Genomic DNA, 19,939 nt, shown 5'->3' with positions numbered 1-19,939 from the left:
AAGGAAGTGCCCAAATCATAGACTTTGCCACCAAATCACTCCTTGTAAAGATCCTACCACAACTCCAGTGCTATCTCAGTGGTTTCTCTTGTCCTTGAAATGCTAACCTAGACCTGACCTGGAGCTGCAGAATTTCAGATTAGAGAGACACTTTAATCTTTTCTAAGAAGCTGAGCTTGCTTCAAGCTTTATTAACTTAGTTCATGATTATCTAAAATAGTCTTAGTCCTGTTTACCATAGATAACTCTACTTCTGTTAGTTCTGAAATAGTGAAGCCAAATGTCACTGGGATCCAGGCCCAGGAGGGGAACTCTGCTTAGATGTCCCATAGGCGCCTCAAACCCAGCTTCCTAAGGACCTGATAGTCTTTCTCTCATATTTTCACTGTAGTAGGCCCTGAGTACCCTAAGATGAATAAAGACACGTTCTCTGTCTTGGACATTGAATGCAAGGGGAGATTTATGGAAGGCTTTGCACTTTAAAAATATTATCCTGTGCGTAGACTGGATCACAGTGAGTCAAGGATAGTGGTGAGCAGGCTATGTTTGGAGAAATCAAGGAGTGAGATGGTGATGGCATGAACCAGAGTGGCAACAGTGGTGATAGAAGTGGTGGATAAATGAAACAAATTTTGGAATTAGAATCAGTGGCACTTGGTGATGGACTGAATGTGGGGAGTTGGGGGGGGGGCGGCGGGGCGGCTCTGGTGATCCGATCAAAGGTGATTCCCAGCTTTCTGACTCAAGCACTAGCATTAGCCTGGTGCCATGTACTGAGATCGGAAACCCCACACTGGAGAACAGGTTAGGTGGGGGCAAGAGTTCAATTTTGAGAATTATTAGACTTGAGATATCTTTAGGAAAGTCAACTGTCTCTTGTACATTTCCTCTTATCAATGACATTAATTCTCTTCATTCAGGCTAGAAGTCCAGAAATTATCCATAATTCTTTCATTTTCCTGACTCTCTACATTCAGTAGAAATCTTGTCAACTCTATACCTCTTGAGAGCTTTCTGGACTCTTTTTTCCCCTTTCGCCATTACTAGTGCTTATTTTAAGCATTGGTCATTTCCCCCTGGAGTGTTGCACTAGCTTCCTAATAATCTCCAGTTTCCTATGATCCTCTTTTCAGTCCAGAGTTCTCCATACCTTCTTCTGCCAGATCACAAAGGATTCTTCTGTGCTTGGGGAGAGGGGGTGGGGATTGAGGGGCAGTGTCCAGCCACTGTTTCAACTGGAAGAGCTTTGCTTTTTTAACATCTTGGGTTTCTTTGTAAAATTTCATTTGAAAGTACGTTTAAATTAATAACATAGGTCAGTCAAAACTGGAAAACCTCTTCGCCTATTGACTTTTCATTCTACAGACAGTTACTTGAATGATATTTCTAAAATGAATCTGATCATCTCATTCACTGCTTAAAACCTTTCAATGACTGACAACCTGTAGGGTAAGGTTTAAAATTTATAGCATATCTGTAAGACCTCTTGTGCTTCATCTTCGAACATTTTCACCGGTTCTGTTCCCAGTTTCTTTCAGTTCCCTGAGCCTCTTTGGCTTGGTTCTGGTTTGCTTCCTTTCTTCCACCCCCTTTCCCACACCACTGCCTTTGACAAGTCCTTTGATGCCCTTCTCAGATGTTGTCATTCCTATGAAAGAGTTATGGGTCATCTCTGGACATAATTAACTACACCCTTCTCTGTACCATTTCTCTGCCCCTATACTTATACTAGTTTGCACCACGGGCATTGGACCTGAACATGTGCATACATGTCTGTCTTAGACTAACAGGCTATAAACCCCTTGGGCATTGGGCCCACGGTATCCTTTGTCTGTGTATTGTAAACACAGTCCTTGGCCTGTGGTGGATTTCCGTCAATGTTTGTTGATGTAAATGCAGCCAAAATTGGTAGCAAGAGCTGCTAGCTTTTGTTAATTCTTAGAGATGCAAGGTGTTTGGAATGTAAATATTGGGTCCTTTGGTGCCCCCAGAGCCAACCCTATTCTAGACAAATACTTGGGATATGAACACATGTTGGTTGGTGTGATAATTGTTCTACTTCAATTGTGCCAGGCCCCACCTGATATCATGTAGCTTGTGGGGTGACTTTTAGGAGTGCATAAAGTTTTGCAGTTTGGCATATTAAAAAAAAGCTTTATTGCAGTATAGTTTACTTACCATGGTTGAGTTCAGTTCAGTTGCTCAGTCATGTCCGACTCTTTGTGACCCCATGAATCGCAGCACGCCAGGCCTCCCTGTCCATCACCAACTCCCAGAGTCCATCCAAACCCATGTTCATTGAGTTGGTGATGCCATCCAACCATCTCATCCTCTGTCATCCCCTTCTCCTCTTGCCCCCAATCCTTCCCAGCATCAGGGTCTTTTCCAATGAGTCAGCTCTTCGCATGAGGTGGACAAAGTACTGGAGTTTCAGCTTCAGCATCAGTCCTTCCAATGAACACCCAGGACTGACCTCCTTTAGGATGGACTGGTTGGATCTCCTTGCAGTCCAAGGGACTCTCAAGAGTCTTCTCCAATACCACAGTTCAAAAGCATCAATTCTTCAGTGCTCAGCTTTGTTTACAGTCCAACCCTCACATCCGTACATGACCACTGGAAAAACCATAGTCTTGACTAGATGGACCTTTGACTAAATAATGTCTCTGCTTTTTAATATGCTATCTAGGTTGGTCATAACTTTCCTTCCAAGGAGTAAGCGTCTTTTAATTTCATGGCTGCAATCACCATCTGCAGTGATTTTGGAGCCCCCAAAAATAAAGCCAGCCACTGTTTCCGCTGTTTCCCCATCTATTTGCCATGAAGTGATGGGAATGGATGCCAGTTTCTGATCCAGGAACTGGATATTAGTTTTCTGAATGTTGCACTTTAAGCCAACTTTTTCACTCTCCTCTTTCACTTTCATCAAGAGGCTCTTTAGTTCCTCTTCACTTTCTGCCATAAGGGTGGTGTCATCTGCATATCTGAGGTTATTGATATTTCTCCCAGCAATCTTGATTCCAGCTTGTGCTTCATCTAGCCCAGCATTTCTCATGATGTACTCTGCATATAAGTTAAATAAGCAGGGTGACAATGTACAGCCTTGGCGTACTCCTTTTCCTATTTGGAACCAGTCTGTTGTTCCATGTCCAGTTCTAACTGTTGCTTCCTGACCTGCATACAGGTTTCTCAAGAGGCAGGTCAGGTGGTCTGGTATTCCCCTCTCTTTCAGAATTTTCCACAGTTTATTGTGATCCACATAGTCAAAGGCTTTGCCATAGTCAATAAAGCAGAAATAGATGTTTTTCTGGAACTCTCTTGCTTTTTCGATGGTCCGGAGGATGTTGCCAATTTGATCTCTGGTTCCTGTGCCTTTTCTAAAACCAGCTTGAACATCTGGAAGTTCACGGTTCACGTATTGCTGAAGCCTGGCTTGGAGAATTTTGAGCACTACTTTACTAGCGTGTGAGATGAGTGCAATTGTGTGGTAGTTTGGGCATTCTTTGGCATTGCCTTTCCTTGGGATTGGAATGAAAACTGACCTTTTCCAGTCCTGTGGCCACTGCTGAGTTTTTCAAATGTGCTGGCAAATTGAGTGCAGCACTTTCACAGCATTCTTCTTTCAGGATTTGAAATGGCTGAACTGGAATTCCATCACCTCCACTAGCTTTTTTCATTGTGATGCTTCCTAAGGCCCACTTGACTTCACATTCTAACATTTACCCATTTAGACAGTGCTTTTCAGTATACAGATTTGTGTATCCATCACCATAGTGTAATTTTAGAATGTTTTCAGCCTGCCAGAAAGAAAACTTATGTCCATTAGCAGTCATTCTCCCCTCTCTCACACCCCTTCCTCGTACTGGGCAGCCTCTAGCCTATTTTCCGTCTCTATACAGTTACCTGTCTAAACATTTTATATCAGTAGAATCCTACAATATGTGGTCTTTTATGAATGCCTTGTTTCCCTTAGCATAGTGTTTTTGAGGTTGGTTCATATTTTAGCATGTATCAGTACTTCATTCCATTTGTTTAGTGCTGAATAATATTACACGTGTGGATATACAAACTTCTGTATATCCATTCATCAGTTTGTGGACATTTGGATTGTTTCCATTTTTTGGCTTTTATAAATACTGCTTATGAACATTGACGTACAGGTTTTATGTGGACATGTGTTTTCATTTTTCTTGGATGTATATCCAGTAAAATGTCTGGATCTTGAGGCAACCCTCTGTTTAACTGCCAAACTATTTTCCAGAGTGGCTGTTCCAAAGTGGTTGCACCATTTTACATTCTCCCCAGCAGTGTGTCAGTTTCTCCACCTCTTCACCATTACTTGTTGCTATCTTTTTTTCAGGAACATGACATTTTTTAAAATTAGAGAATTGTTTTACAATGTTGTGTTGGTTTCTGCCATACAGCAACGTAAATCAGTCCTAAGTATACATATATCCTCTCCCTCTTGAGCTTCCCTCCCACCCCACCATCCCAGCCCTCCAGGATCGTCACAGAGCACTGAGCTGAGCTCCGTGCGTTGTAGCTATTCTAGTAGGTTTGAAGTGGTATCTTATTGTGGTTTTGCATTTTCCTAATAACACTAGGCATATTTTCATGTGCTCATTGGCCATTTGTATGTTTTCTTTGAAGAAATGTTTTATTTAAACCCTTTGTCAGTTCTTTTAATTATTTTTTGTCTTTTTATTATTAAATTTTAAGATTTCTTTGTAGATGTTGGATGCAAGTTCCTTATCAGACATGTGATTTATAAATATCTTCTCTCACTCTGTTGATTGCCTTTTCACCTTATTGGTGGTGTTAAGCACAAGCATTTTAAATTTTGATCAAGTTTAATTTATCAGTTCTTCCCTTTTTTGCCTGTGCTTTTGGTACATATCTAAGAAATCGTTGCTTAACTCTGGTGCAATTTCTTAAACTTCTCTTTTTCCATTGAACTTTTTTCTTCACTCCCAAAGTGGCTATGGAATCTTTGTAGTTTATCTGACAGCCTGTGACTTTTTATAGCCCCAGTTTCACAATGCTGGGTCCATAAATCAGGTAGACCAAAATTGCATGAGTGCTTGGAGGTAGGGGTGAGGATGGTAACTATTTGTCTTGCTTTCTGGAAGAGGTATTTGCTAGAATCTTTTAATCTGGTGAATAAAAGCTTTTAAAATGTAGATCCAAATGTTGTATAAACAGGCTTTGCAATCTTTCACTAAATGTTTAAGGAATACTATCTAAATTAACTGTGTGCTGGAATCTTGGACTGTGGTTTACACTTGTATGTATGTAGTAAGATATTTACAAAAGGGGAGTATTTGGGTGAAGTCTACCAGTGTAAGTTAACAACTGGGAGACCCATAACACCAGATTCATGTCTGCTATGTGAAATTATTCAAAATGTGAGTAACCTTCATAGTCTTTATTGTTTATTTCACATTTTGGAATATGTTTGTGATGATTCTGGTGCAATTCCCTGTTCTTCCTTTTAGTGCCAGTTTAAGGAATTGCTAATTGTCCATTCTTGCTGGAAAGTGCTGATTTCCATTTGAATATCACAGTCTTTTTTGCTAAAACTTTCCTATGGTTGATTCGAGCAAATACAACAAGCCTTCTGTTTGTGGACTGAATGTTCAGCCAGCCGTGACGTGGCCACTATTCTCAATGAAGCTTATTCATCACTTTCTGTGCTGGTGCATTGTATGGGCCTTGCCGAGGATCCTGGGGACTTTGAATGGAGAGCTTCTCCTCTGCTTACCTCCATACCCTGTTGGTATTAGGCAGTTCTGCTCTCGATCTTTTCCAGAGCTTGTGGATAATTAGGTCTTTTTGTTTTCCATTGATTCCCAATAGTGTCATGGAGATGATAGGCACTGATTGAGAATCTGTTCTTTTTCTAATAAGAGAATGACAGCTGATGCTCTGAGAGGGAGTTTCGTGTTTTCTTTTTGTATACTTGAATATTTGTCTTGGACTCAGTGTCGTTTTACATATAGACAGTATTATATTTCTACAAAATAAAATGAAATGCCTGTTGATCTTAGATTCAGAGCTTATTACTCTCTAGGTAAACTAAACTTTTTTATATTTAATCTTGTATACTTGTTGAATAATTAGATTAAATTTGCGGATTAATTGTGGAATTTCACATGTAGATAGAGATGTTCAGATAGAAAAGGAGTTTTTTTGTTCTAGCCCATGACTAGAAGGTAGTTGCAGTTGTTATAAAACTAAGCATATTATATACTTTGGAAAAATAATGTGCCCTGAAACGTAGCAGGCACTTATTATGAGAGCCTGATAGAACACAGTCAGATCACTGTATCATGGATATTGGGACTGTTTCACAGCAGCAGTGTTAGGATAAGTGCTGTTCCCTGTGTGTTGGTTATGACCAAATGGGGGTATACGTATCCATGATAGAATATCCGTGATAGAATAATATTTGAATTGTTTTGACTACATCTTACAACAGGCTTATTTTTTTCAAAATATATATTTTAAAAATTTTATTTTATATTGGAGCATAGTTGATTAGCAATGTTATATTTACTGTATCACAGCAAAGTGATGCAGTTATACATACACATGTATTTTGAATTCTTTTCCCATTTAGATTATTACAGAATATTGAGCAGAATTCCCTGTGCTATACAGTAGATGCTGTGTGTACATGTCAACCCCAAATGCCCAATCTATACCTTTCCGTCTAGTAATCACAACTTCATTCTCTAAGTCTGTATGTTTCTGTTTTGTAAATAAGTTCATTTGCATCATTTTTAAAGTGATATTAAATGATATCTGTCTGACTTATTCACTTGGTATGATAATCTCCAGGTCTATCCTTGTTGCTGCAAGTAGCATTATTTCATTCTTTTTAATGGCTGAGTAATATTCCATTGTATATATGTACCACATCTCCTTTATCCATTCATCTGTTATGGACATTTAGGTTGCTTCCATGTCTTGGCTATTGTCAACAGCACTCCAGTAAACATTGGGGTGCCTGTGTCCTTTTGAACCATGTTTTTCTCTGGATCCATGCCCAGGAATGGGATTGCTGGATCATGTGGTAGCTCTGTGTTTAGTTTTTAAAGAAACCTCCATATGCTACTTCATAGTGACTGTACCAATTTACATTCTCACCAACAGTGTAGGAGGGTTCCCTTTTCTTCACACCCTCTCCAGCATTTATTGTTTGTAGACTTTTTGATGATGGCCATTTTGACTGTTGTGAGGTGGTATCTCATTGTAGTTTTGATTTGCATTTCTCTAATAATTAGCAGAAAATTAGAGATACCAAGGGAACATGTCATGCAAAAATGGGCTCAATAAAGGACAGAAATGGTATGGACCTAACAAAAGCAGAAGATATTAAGAAGAGGTGGCAAGAATGCACAGAAGAATTGTACAAAAAAGATCTTCATGACCCAGATAATCACAATGGTGTGATCACTCCCCTAGAGCCAGACATCCTGGAATGTGAAGTCAAGTGGGCCTTAGAAAGCATCACTACGAACAAAGCTGGTGGCTGTGATGAAATTCCAGTTGAGCTATTTCAAATCCTGAAAGATGATGCTGTGAAAGTGCTGCACTCAATATGCCAGCAAAATTTGGAAAATTCAGCAGTGGCCACAGGACTGGAAAAGGTCAGTTTTCATCGCAATCCCTAACGAAGGCAATGCCAAAGAATGCTCAAACTACCGCACAATTGCACTCATCTCACACGCTAGTAAAGTAATGCTCAAAATTCTCCAAGCCAGACTTCAGCAATATGTGAACCGTGAACTTCCAGATGTTCAAGCTGGTTTTAGAAAAGGCACAGGAACCAGAGATCAAATTGGCAACATCCTCTGGACCATCGAAAAAGCAAGAGAGTTCCAGAAAAACATCTATTTCTGCTTTATTGACTATGGCAAAGCCTTTGACTATGTGGATCACAATAAACTGTGGAAAATTCTGAAAGAGAGGGGAATACCAGACCACCTGACCTGCCTCTTGAGAAACCTGTATGCAGGTCGGGAAGCAACAGTTAGAACTGGACATGGGACAACAGACTGGTTCCAAATTGGGAAAGGAGTACGCCAAGGCTGTATATTGTCACCCTGCTTATGTAACTTATATGCAGAGTACATCATGAGAAATGCTGGGATGGAGGAAGCACAAGCTGGGATTAAGATTGCTGGGAGAAATATCAATAACCTCAGATATGCAGATGACACCACCCTTATGGCAGAAAGTGAAGAGGAACTAAAAAGCCTCTTGATGAAAGTGAAAGAGGAAAGTGAAAAAGTTGACTTAAAGCTTAACATTCAGAAAACTAAGATCATGGCGTCTGGTCCCATCACCTCATGGGAAATAGATGGGGAGACAGTGGAAACAGTGTCAGACTTTATTTTTTGGGGCTCCAAAATCACTGCAGATGGTGACTGCAGCCATGAAATTAAAAGATGCTTACTCCTTGGAAGGAAAGTTATGACCAATCTAGATAGCATATTAAAAAACAGACACATTACTTTGCCAACAAAGGTCTGTCTGGTCAAGGCTATGGTTTTTCCAGTGGTCCATGTATGGATGTGAGAGTTGGACTGTGAAGAAAGCTGAGCGCCGAAAAATTTATGCTTTTGAACTGTGGTGTTGGAGAAGACTCTTGAGAGTCCCTTGGACTGCAAGGAGATCCAACCAGTCCATCCTGAAGGAGATCAGTCCTGGGTGTTCATTGGAAGGACTAATGCTGAAGCAGAAACTCCAGTACTTTGGCCACCTCATGCGAAGAGTTGACTCATTGGAAAAGACCCTGATGCTGGGAGGGATTGGGGGCAGGAGGAGAAGGGGATGACAGAGGATGAGATGGCTGGATGGCATCACCGACTCAATGCTGTGATTCATGGGGTTGCAAAGAATCGGACAGGACTGAGTGACTGAACTGAACTGAACTGAACTGATGGGTTGTCTTGGTATATACTTGCTCTGCATTCTCCACTCCTGTTGCTTTCTCTCAGCAGTCACTGAGTTTCAGGGACTCACTGAATAAGCCTGTGACCTCTGTTCTAAGAGGAAGCCTGGCTCTTGATCTCTGTGGAGTTTACAGTGAGTTTGGGAGAGCTGCTCTTGCCCTGAAGACTGGGTGCTTCCAGAGGAGCTGGCTGGTTCAACAGTTTTCATTTGAGGGACTCAGTCTTGCCCCAGGCACACTTCAGGAAACACTTATCTTCATAAGGTTTCGATTGTCTGCGTTATCTCTCTTGGTAGCCCACAAACAGATGAAGGCTTGGCAGAGCTTCTCCTCTGCTTATCTCCATACACTGTTGGTATTAAGCAGTTCCATTCTTGATCTTTTCCAGACCTTGTAGATCATTTTTGTAGACCTCTTTGTTTTCCATTGGTTCCCAGTAGTGTCGTGGAGATGATAAGACTGATTGAGAATCTGGTCTTTTTTTAAATAACAAAATGGCAATTAATGCTCTTAGAGGTAGTTTTATGTTTTCTTCTTGTATACTTGAATGTTTATCTTAAATCCAGTGTCATTTTACACAGACGTACACGATATTACATTTCTACTAATTCCTCCCCACCTACCACCACAGACAGACAGACAGACACACACACACACACTATACCCTTACACATTAAAAACAACTCTTCCCACCAAGAAATAGGATGTGGCTCTGAATTCCTTGATTTACCTACTTTAATTCTAATCTAAATTTATGTGTAATAGTTGATAATGATTTACTTATTTGAGTATGATCTGTGATATAAGTGATTTTTTTTCCTTGAAAATAGTTCTGATTCCAACAGGTCAACACATTCTAGTTGTATTCTGCTGAATAAAAATGACTTATCGTCTGCTACTTAAAAAAATAAAAAATTAAATGTTTCTCTAAGTCATTCTGTCTTGCTGGTTTTCCTTGACGTGATGCGGGTTTTCTTCACTTCCCACCTAGATTATTTTCTAGTATGTTCATAACTGGTCTCTATTCCTCCCTGTTCTCTCTCCCTTCAAATCTACCTACTGCACTTCTGAAAGAATGACTTTAATGACAATGCAAGCTCTTCTCCTGGTTAGAAAAATGGCCAGTGGTTCCCATGTGTTTTGGGTAAAGTCTAACCTATAAAGTCATTCTTTAAATCTTCATGGCTTAACTTTCCGCACTTTTACTGTTTACTGCTTTGTCTCAGAGTCTGTGTGGTAAACATACTGCCTACTTTTATGACCCCCCGATTCCTTTCATGTCCCACTGTGTCTGGCATATCTTTTGTACTCAAAGGTTATCTCCTCTCTGGAGCCTCTCTGAACAGGCCATCTGTCTTCATCTGTGCTCACACAGTATCGTATTGTATATAGCACTTCTGATATATCACTTTATTGCTCTGTGTACCAGTACTTCTGTAAAATGTAATAAAAATGAAATAGAAAAGTGAGGTATAAAGAAGACTGAGACTAGAAAACCTCATTTCAAAATTATTAGATTCAACAGACCTAAAATTACTAAGTTTCTAAATGTTTATGCTCAGTTTTTGAATTTAACCAAGTTGCATTTTGAGCAGCACTGTTTTATAACTTATCAGTTTTGCAGTTCTCTGCAGGTGTGTTTGCTTCCCTGACTAATCTGGGGCTGCATCTTGTTTGTCTTGTGTTTCCTTTGTCTGGCTTTCCCTCATTTGTCCCCTGGTCCTTTCCCCCACCTCCCAACCTCCCGCCAACCCCAAACTAGGTCTTAAAATAGTACATGACACAATCAGTGAATGTTGAGTGAATTAAGTGTAGCAGTGGTTTCATTACCTTTTGGTCACAACTGGCTTGCGCTTCAGTTTGCAAAGTCACGTGGGTAGAGCTTTGTGTTCATTCATGCAGGTAGTACTTGGAACTTGGTGATGCCGTAGTGAAGTTCTGTTGGGGAAAGGGCTTGCTGACTCAGTTTGCAGTACATGCAGTCGTGTTGCACTCTGCCTAATTTCAGTTGTCTCTGCGTGCACGTAGGACATCTCCACATTCTTAGCACAAGTGATAAAATAGTTCTCTGCTGTAGAGGAGGAGTAGAGAACTAGTAACACCACTGAAGCAACCTTTTAGCAAATAGTTGCTTTGAGGAGAATGTTTGCTGACAGTTACAAATGGAATGCTTCTAATTTTTCTGGTTTTGCTGACATATCACGTGCACATGCCAGGTCTTCTGGGATGATCCTTGGGGACCTCCAGCCCTCACACCTGGTTCACAGTTCATTAATCTGTTTGTCTTCAGGATCTGCCTTTTTTTTTGAAAGTTGTGGTTACCCAGCTTCAGAAGCTGAGAGCTTGCTGCATATCTGTGATTTTGAAACAGGGTTCTACTGTGGTGGAAAGCCCTGGAAGCCTGAGTTCCAGCCCAGGCCTCACTTCTAGTGGATCATGTGACTCTGGCAGGTCATACCCCCTTTATAACTTGTGTCCTTGTTTGAAAATCCAGACTAGATTATTTGTAGGGTTTGTCCTTTAACGCTTCCCTTTGGTTCCTGTGGGAATTGATGTTTGCCTGCTTCGATTTTTGTCATTTAGCTCTGGCTGGTGACTGTCATATACTGTCATATATGTACTGTGGCAGCATTTACCATATTATATTGGCATTCTCTTTGCTTTTTTCCCTCCCCTAGCACACTGTAGTTTCTTCAAAGACATCTTATTCATCTTCGTGTTACCTATTCTTGGCCCAGTGTCTCAGTTCATGCCCATTAATGTTGGTTGACTAGTTAAGCTGCACTCTGTCCTTTGTTTTTGCTACAGAGCTTTGTTTAGCACTGTGCCTACTAGGGAAGGAACCTTGCATTGGTTGCATATTTGATATCCAGTTAATATATTGCAGAGCTGTTCCAGGTTGTGGATGTCATGAAACGCAACTGGAGTGATGCTGATCAGTCACATGACTGTGTACAGCAGGTGAGAGCTGTGGTTATTCTTTGACTGTTCTCCTCTGGAGGGTTTCGGTGATTATTAGCTTGATGAAGGGTTTTGAGTTGGTAGTCCACTGTCTGGTCTGTCTTGGTCTCTGGAAACTGAGAGAAAGATGTGAGTTCTCTGCCCACAGCCTGCCCAGCCCTGCGTGACAGCCTGCCAAGAATCTCAAGTCACATGCCCAGAGAGTGGCTGCTACATTTTTCCTTGCTCATCTTTTTCAAGGCTGCTGTTGTCGGGCTCTTTGCCTGGTGTCCCTGAATTGTAGCTCTTTTAGTTCTCTGGGTGGTGAACTCCAAACATTGTTGAGCAGCTGATGCAGTCTTTACTGGGGCTGGATTACCTCCACTGAGTAGGCTAAGCATGTGTCTCTGCCACCACATTCCCTGGCAGGATTTGCAGCCATGACCTGAACACTGAGCCCATGGTCCTCAGTCCCCACGACGTTCCGCAGAATGCCCCGAGCCCACAGAGTGCGCCAGTGTGGCACGTGCAGCAGCCTGTCCTCACCCCTGTCCTGGAGGAGAGAACCCCTCGTCCTGTTTGGTGAGCTCATGGACTAACCCTCGTGCTCATTAGCTTCTCTAGGTAGGTATCCATTGCGCGTCCTGTTTGCAGAACCGAGCCCTGTGCCTCTCAGTAAGAGCTCTCATACACCAAAGTGTTCAGGTGCCATGAGGAAGATTTGTACTTTGAGTTATATTGCGATGGTGGTAATAGATTAAAACTGAGCCTTACACACATTTTCTTGATCCACGTGTTTGCAAAATGGTTCACAAGGTTAGAAATTTAATAGATGGAATCTAGTGGAATGACAACACTAATTAAGCTCAAGTTTGTAGAACCAGTAGCCTTAAGTTTCCTTAACACAGTGCTCTAAGTAATAGCTGTGGTCTTAGAAGAACCCCATTGCCCTGAGTCACCTATTCTGATGAGAAACGTGGAGAAAAGAGACAATTGTGAGTCTGGAGGAGAACTTTGAAAATTTCCCTTTGTTTCATCCTTATATGGCCTTTTCTTTCCAATTAATTTCTGTGTTGCTTTGGGAGAATTTATTATCTGAGCTGCAGTTTCCTTCTTTGTAAAAACAAGATACTGTCACTACTCACTTATGTGGCAATATTAAACATTAAGCGTCATGTGAAGGTGTGTACTTGGTGTGGTGTCCGGCTGATCAGTGGAAATCTAATAAAGGTTCCTTGTCATTTCCCGTGAAATTGAACATACAAATCCCTCATGTATATTTATGCTGAAAACTAGGAGAAGATGTTACAAATAGCATCAAGTAGAAATTGAGGCACTTAATGAAAAAAATGTAGTGAGTATTTCTTAGGCACCAGGCACTGTGAGTGGAGGAGAAGACGGCTTCCTCGAGCTGCTGGCGGTCTTAACGGGTAATACAGAGAAACAGGCAGGCGTTTGCAGAGGGTGTGCTGCGGGGGTGTGGAGGGAGGGCACTCGTTCCTGCGGCGAGAAGAGCAGAAGCGGTGGCAAAAGGTCAGGCAGGGTTCCTGAGGGAATGTTCTTTTAAAAGTTTTTGTTGGAATATAGTTGATTTACAGTATTGTGTTAGCTTCAGGTGTCAGCAAAGTAAATCAGTTATACATATACCCAGTCTTTTTAAAAAAATTCTTTTCCCATATAGGCCATTGCAGAATATTGAGTAGAGTCCTCTGTATACAGCAGGTTCTTATTAGTTATCTACTTTATAGACAGTAGTGTGTTTATGTCGATCCCAGACTTCCTCTGTGGTCCGGTGGTTAGTTCAGACTGCCCTGGACATTCGTTTGATCCCTGGTGGGGAAGTTTCATGTGCCTTGCAGCGTGGCCAAAAAAAAAAAAAAAGTATTTGAACTGTGGCTTGTTGACAAGGGGAAGGAGGTTTCAGGCAGAGGGGACTACACGGGGAATACACCAGAAAGACAAAAAAGTGCAAAGTAGCATGGAGCGTGCATCAAGTTATTCAGGCTTACTTCATTGTGATGATGTGGCCAGTGCTGGGAGAGGAAGCTGTTGATGGCAGACCCACAGAAGGCTGTCATGCTGTGAAACTTGATTTGTGTCTTATGGAGAAAGGGCTCGTCATCCCAAGGCCCTGTTCTGGGGTGTGGCATGCTCAAATCTGCATTTTATTTTTTTGTACTTGAAGTATAGTTAATTTACAATGTTGTGCCAATCTCTGCTATATAACAAAGTGACTTAATTATACACACATAGACAGCCTTTTTTTAAAATATTTTTTCCATTATGGTTTCAAATTTGCATGTTAGAAGTATCCCTCCAGTTCAAGAGCATAGAATCTACTGGTGAGAGATACACTGTGGAGAAGGTGGGGCAGATGCTAAGAGGCTGGTGTAGGAGTTCAGAGGAGAGACGATGAGAGTCTGAACTGAGAGAGCATGTGGCAGGAGGGATGAAAAGGAGGACACCAATAGAGGAGGTGAAACCTGTGATTTCTTCATCTTAAAGGATGAAAATGAACCTGGGGGAATCGTCTAGGTTCTTGCTTCAGTTGCACAGGAATGGAGAATAAAGGAGGAAGGTCAGATTTTGGAAAAAGACGTTAAGTTCAGTTCTGGACAGATTGAATTGGTGCTGTTTGTAAAATGTGACCCAAGGGAAGGGAGAATTAGGAAACAGTTCAATATGTGGGTCTAGGGCTTAAGGGAGGTCAGAGCCAGAGATGTAGCTTTTCATCTTGATCAATAATGATGATGTAACATGCAAGTAAAATGGTTCCTTTGTTCAGGTACTGTGACAGAGGGACAGGCATTTGTAATATTGAATATATCACAAATGAAGCTGTCAGTAAAAATGTCTGGTAGATACCCCTCTCTTCCTACTTCAGTTCTCTTGTTTGTAGAAATAGGATCCCGTTATCTCCCTTTTCTTGCTCAGTCCCCATAGTGCCTTTTCATTTGAAATACTGCTTCGAAATTAAATAAGATTGAACTTTGAAGAGTCTTAAATTTTAATGTGATACTTTGCATAACTCCAAGCTGCATTTTAATGTGGCTTCGCATAACGTCTGATACCTCTGGGAGTCCTTATCAGCAATTTATTATTATTATTACTATCATTAGCTCTCAGAAAAAAAGTTGAGAGAAAATTATTAGGACAACCGGATGCATTCTCTAGTCTATAGAAGGGGTAAGTGTGATGTCTGGCTGCCGTGGCCTTTTGTCCTCTCACTTGGCACACCCTGCTGCTGTCTCCTGGGGGCTCTGCAGATTTAGGTCAGAAGCAAGGTGTCACTGAGAGGCAGTGCTCAGTGACAAAGTGCTCGTAGCTCCTACTTTCTTGGAGAATCTTCCACATCCTCACCTTTCTTCCTTCCATTCTCTCTTCTTTTCTTCATCCTACTTCAGTAAACTTAGGAAATCTTACTCTTGGATATTTTCATTCTATTTGTTTGTGGTCTATACATATTTTCCTTAGTTTTCTTCTTGTTGGTGTTGAGATTGAGGGCAACCTGTCCCGTTACTATCCTCTTCCGTTTGAATATGCATAGAAAATCAGCCATGCTGCTCTGCTTTCCTCGAAATTATAGCTTTACCTGTTTTAAATTTTTCTTTCCCTCTCTCCTACTGTCCATTAAGATGACAAGTACTCTAGGTTCAATTACTGCTGCTTCCCCTGCCCCCGCCTTCCAGATACACCTCTTAAGGTTCTGTGCTGTGTTGCTCTACCTCCATGACAAACCACATTGCCTTAAATACCTCTTATACTGGGATGTTCACTGTCTCATATGGCTCATTTCATCTTCAGCTTCAGTTGTCAAAACACCTTCTTTATATAACACGTGATATTGTGATATAGTAACCAGTGTACTTTCTCTTCCTGGTATTCCCTGCTGCCCTCTGACAGTTTTACTTTCCCTGGTTAGCAGTGGAGGGAAGAGACACATCAGCAGAGAAGAGGCAAGTGTCTGGTTGTTGAGTTTCAGAAATTTACAGTGTCTGGGTCTGACTGTAAAACTATATTTGGAAAACTCAGGAGAAAAGATTTTTGTAGACAAGTTGAGAAAGAGCCTTCTGGAGGAGGGCATGGCAACCCGCTCCAGTATTCTAGCCTGGAGGATCCCCATGGACAGAGAAGCCTGGAGGGCTACAGTCCATGGGGTCACAAAGAGTTGGACATGACTGAGCAGCTAAGCTCACAGGAGTTGAGAGAGCCCAGATACTGGCCTTGTACTTGAGAGGACCTCTGGGAAGGGTTGATGAAATCTAGAGGAAGGTGGACTTCTCCTTAAGACTTCGCAGCAGAACTGCAAAGATTACGTTTCTGCCCCTCGGCAAGATGGGGACTCATGATCAAAATTAAGTTACTGAAAAAAATGTAGAGAATGAAGTTATCACATTTCTTGCACATTTCTGATCTGTAGACTGAGATTTGTATATATTATCTCTATTTTGAATAACAGTGAGATGCAGTGGAAAATTGCACAGGCTTAAAAACCAGTTTAATTTGGGTTTAAATCATGTAATATCCTAGTCAAGTTACTTAATCTCTCTGAGTCTATTTTTTTCATTCGTGTAACTGGAATAAAAATACCCACTTCGTGGGAGTGTTTTGATGCTTAGATGAAAGATACATATAGTCTCTAGAGTGATGTCTGGCTTAGTAATAGGCACTCAAAACTATTCTTTTCATTTAATTTTTTCTCTCAGTATTGCCTCTTATTTTGTCCTCTCAAGACTTAATAGAACATATCTAAATACTTCTTTCATCTTATGGGCTTACATATACTTGAAGACGAGTATCCTTAACAGTGCCTCACACTGTCTTGCATATTTGAGAAGCAGTGTGACGTATTGCATTCTGGAGTCCGTTGCCTGGATTTGAATCCCAGCTAGGCCTCTTACGAGCTTTGGTAAGCTACCTAACTTCTTTGGCCCTCAATTTCCTTGTTTGTAAAATGGCATAATGATAATATTACCTATCTAGAGGTGGTTTTGGATATTAAAGATGTTAATACATATGAAGACTTCCAGATGCATGGTAGTTAATTAGGCATAGAATAAGTAGCTCTTGGTGACAGAGACAGTGGTACATGGTTACCTAGTCCTGTTTTATTTTCCTCTTTAGAGCCATGCCAAGGCTGCTCTTTCTTACCTTCCTGGCAGTTAGGTTGGGGCCGCTTATTTATTCTAAATAGTAGATTATAAGTGGAGGTGACAGGTGTCATTTATGAGCCAAAGCACTTTGCCATATGGGTTGTAGAGACCCGCGTGTTGAGTTGATGGTATCACAAGGTGATACTAGACTGGATGCCTGAGTCACCATTTAGTAGAGGACTTTTGCATCTACAGAAAATATTGTGTGAGCAAGAAGTAAACTTTGTTTAAAGCTGTCAAGAATTCAGGGTTAATTTGCCTAACCATGAAGCATGATGTACTCTATGAAGATTAATATATTGTGGCTATTATGATTACTGACTAGTTGAATACTAAATGAAAGAAACTGTCAAGAGGCCTTTTCATTGAAGGCATTAAGGAGAGAGGAGGGGATTTTATTAAGGAAACAGGGCTAAGAGAGGGACATTAATTTTTCTGTTTGACAGAGGTTACATGAAAGTTTATGTCTGGGTGATAAAATTCTTTGGCCTTCTTCTTCTTGCTCCATATCCTATAATAGAAATTTACTTGTTTTAAAGGTTCTTGTATCTTGTTAAACTTCAAACAGTTGTGTTTTGGAATGGTAATTGATAATTTTATTAGTCAGTGAGTTAGCTCAGCTTGTAAAGAATCTGCCTGCAATGCAGGAGACCCTGTTTGATTCCTGGGCTAGGAAGACCCCCTGGAGAAGGGATAGGCTACCCACTCCAGTAGTCATGGGCTTCCCTGGTGGCTTAGATGGTAAAGAATCCACCTGCAATGTGGGGGGCCTGGATTCAATCCCTGGGTCAGGAAGATCTCTGGAGGAGGGCATGGCAACCCACTCTAGTATTCTTGCCTGGAGAATCCCTATGGACAGAAGAGCCTGCAGGGCTACAGTCCATGGGGTTGCAAAGAGTCAGACACGACTGAGCGACTTAAGCACGTTATCAGATACCACTTGATAGTACTGACATCAGCACGAGAGGAGTTTGAAGAGATAGCGCCAAAGTTAGAGCTGCTTGTTACCACTAGCCAGAGAAAAAAGTTGGGAAAATAAACTTATTTATAAGGAGAAGATAGTGACTTCACTTTTGGACATTGAGTTTGAAGGGTATTAACATGGTAGTTGGAAGTGTGACATTCCACTTCTCTTTGAAAGCTGGGCTAAGAGTGCTTTAGGTGAAGACTTTTTGTTGTTACCCTCAAATAACCCCAGTCCCTGATTTTATACTTGATAGAACATATCTTAGAGATTTTAGAACAAGTTTGTGGAAATATATGATTTATTATATAAACTTTGGGGAAACTTTCTGTGAGCACATCTTTTGTTCAGTGAGAGGTACAAATTTATCTGCTATATGTAATAATGAAAGCTATATGAAATGAGTAAAAATTTTTTTTAAGGAAAGGCACTACTGATGAAAATAGAAAAGTAGAATGGCACTTTAAAAAATATATATTTGGCATTGTGAACAAAATAATTTTTCTTTTTCAGGGCAAAGTTTCTTCAATAAAAAGATAAAGAGATGAGAATTTCTTCTCTGTCAAATTTAATCTGTAGCCATCTGCTGCTGTATCTCATTATGTTCTTCTGTAATTAGAGCAATTAGGATGAGGCTTGTACTATATATCGGTCTTGGAAAGAGGGTTGATCTATTTGCAGGCTTATTTTGAGAGACTGGAGATTAATGGCCTAATCTTTTTTGTAAACTGATGGAAACTGAGAAATGTTTACTCAAAGAAGGGCAATTTTTTCTCTTCTCTGTAGTGTTGCTTTCTTATCACTATGGTGATGAGGTATCTTGATAAATATGTTTTTTAATGAGATTAACTCAAAAGATAATAGAGAAGAAAGATTGTAGAAGAGTGGAGAGGAGATGAGCTCTGTGGAGTGCTGATTGTGGTAGAAGCCTCTCCCCCAATCTGAGCTGCTTGTTCAAAGAAAGGAATGGAGAATAGGAGGAGAATTGAAAGGAGACATGTTAGAGAAGTGCTGAAGTCTCTTTGGGGGAGTCAGACACATGAATGTGGTTTGTGTGCTGAATAAGAGCACTTGGATCAGGTGCTGTAACAAGATGTGTTAAAGAGTTGTGGGACCCCTTGGATAGGACCGCAGGCCCCTCAACATACACAGCTAGAATTAGTGTTAGTGTGCCTTTCCATGTCCTGGAAGGGACTGAGAGCTCTTCCTCGCTGCTCCGTTTCCCTCCTCGCTCTTTCATCTTCATTGCAGTTACTAATACATTAGTGGTGATTCTCATTACCAACAACTGAACTGTTGCGTTATTTTCCAACTGATCTTTGTTAAACCATTATCTACTACCACTCAGTCTACCTGTGGCCACCAAATACAGTTTTATGAAACATCATTTCTGTCTCTCTTTTTATTGACATGCTTTCTGCATTGTCCAAAATGCCACGCTTCTTATCCTGGTACTCAAGGATATGAATCCTAGCGTTCATGTCTCCTGAAAGGAGACTGACCCATGTTATCATCCATAGATCTTCTGCATGAATCCTACTAGTTGAAGCTAGTTTAGTGTCTTCCTTGTCTTAGGAATGTTTCATGTTCATGTCTGTTCCTGATTCTCCACATGAGCTGTTTTTCTTTCTGAAACCCTCCTTGTTTCTCCAAGTCCTAATCCGTGGTCCACCTCAGTACTTAAATATCCTCAATATTCTCTACCACTATTGTCTTTTATGTTTTTATTTAATAGTTTGTACAGTGCTCAGAATAATTGTTCATAATGTAATGGAGGCTGAAAAGTTGGTGGTGATTGAACCATGCACCTTTAAAGGAAGTGGAAGAACTTTAGAGATTGAGATGGCCCTTCTTGTTCTGAATTTCAAGTGGTTGTGGCACCAGGTCTCTGGGGAGTCAGACAGATGAGTCAGCTGAAAGAAATGA

The 19,939-nt window shown here is 40.9% G+C and overlaps 1 protein-coding gene across 4 annotated transcripts in view; it reads left to right on the top strand.

The window, feature by feature from the left end:
- The window catches only part of IGSF11 (immunoglobulin superfamily member 11), a 147,278-nt gene that overhangs the window by 41,285 nt on the left and 86,054 nt on the right, over positions 1-19,939 (top strand). Inside the window, exon 1 of one of the 4 annotated variants that reach the window (XM_043474971.1) lies at positions 12,402-12,520. The exons of the other annotated variants lie outside the window; for them this stretch is intronic. The gene's annotated coding sequence lies outside the window, so the exon portion shown is untranslated. Of the gene's footprint in view, positions 1-12,401; positions 12,521-19,939 lie in introns of those variants that run through there. 4 annotated transcript variants of the gene reach the window in all.

Source organism: Cervus canadensis, chromosome 7 (assembly GCF_019320065.1).
Source record: "Cervus canadensis isolate Bull #8, Minnesota chromosome 7, ASM1932006v1, whole genome shotgun sequence".
Taxonomy (NCBI): Eukaryota; Metazoa; Chordata; class Mammalia; order Artiodactyla; family Cervidae; genus Cervus; species Cervus canadensis.
Note: the sequence above shows the minus strand (reverse complement) of the source record. Positions and strands in the feature narration are given on the sequence as shown.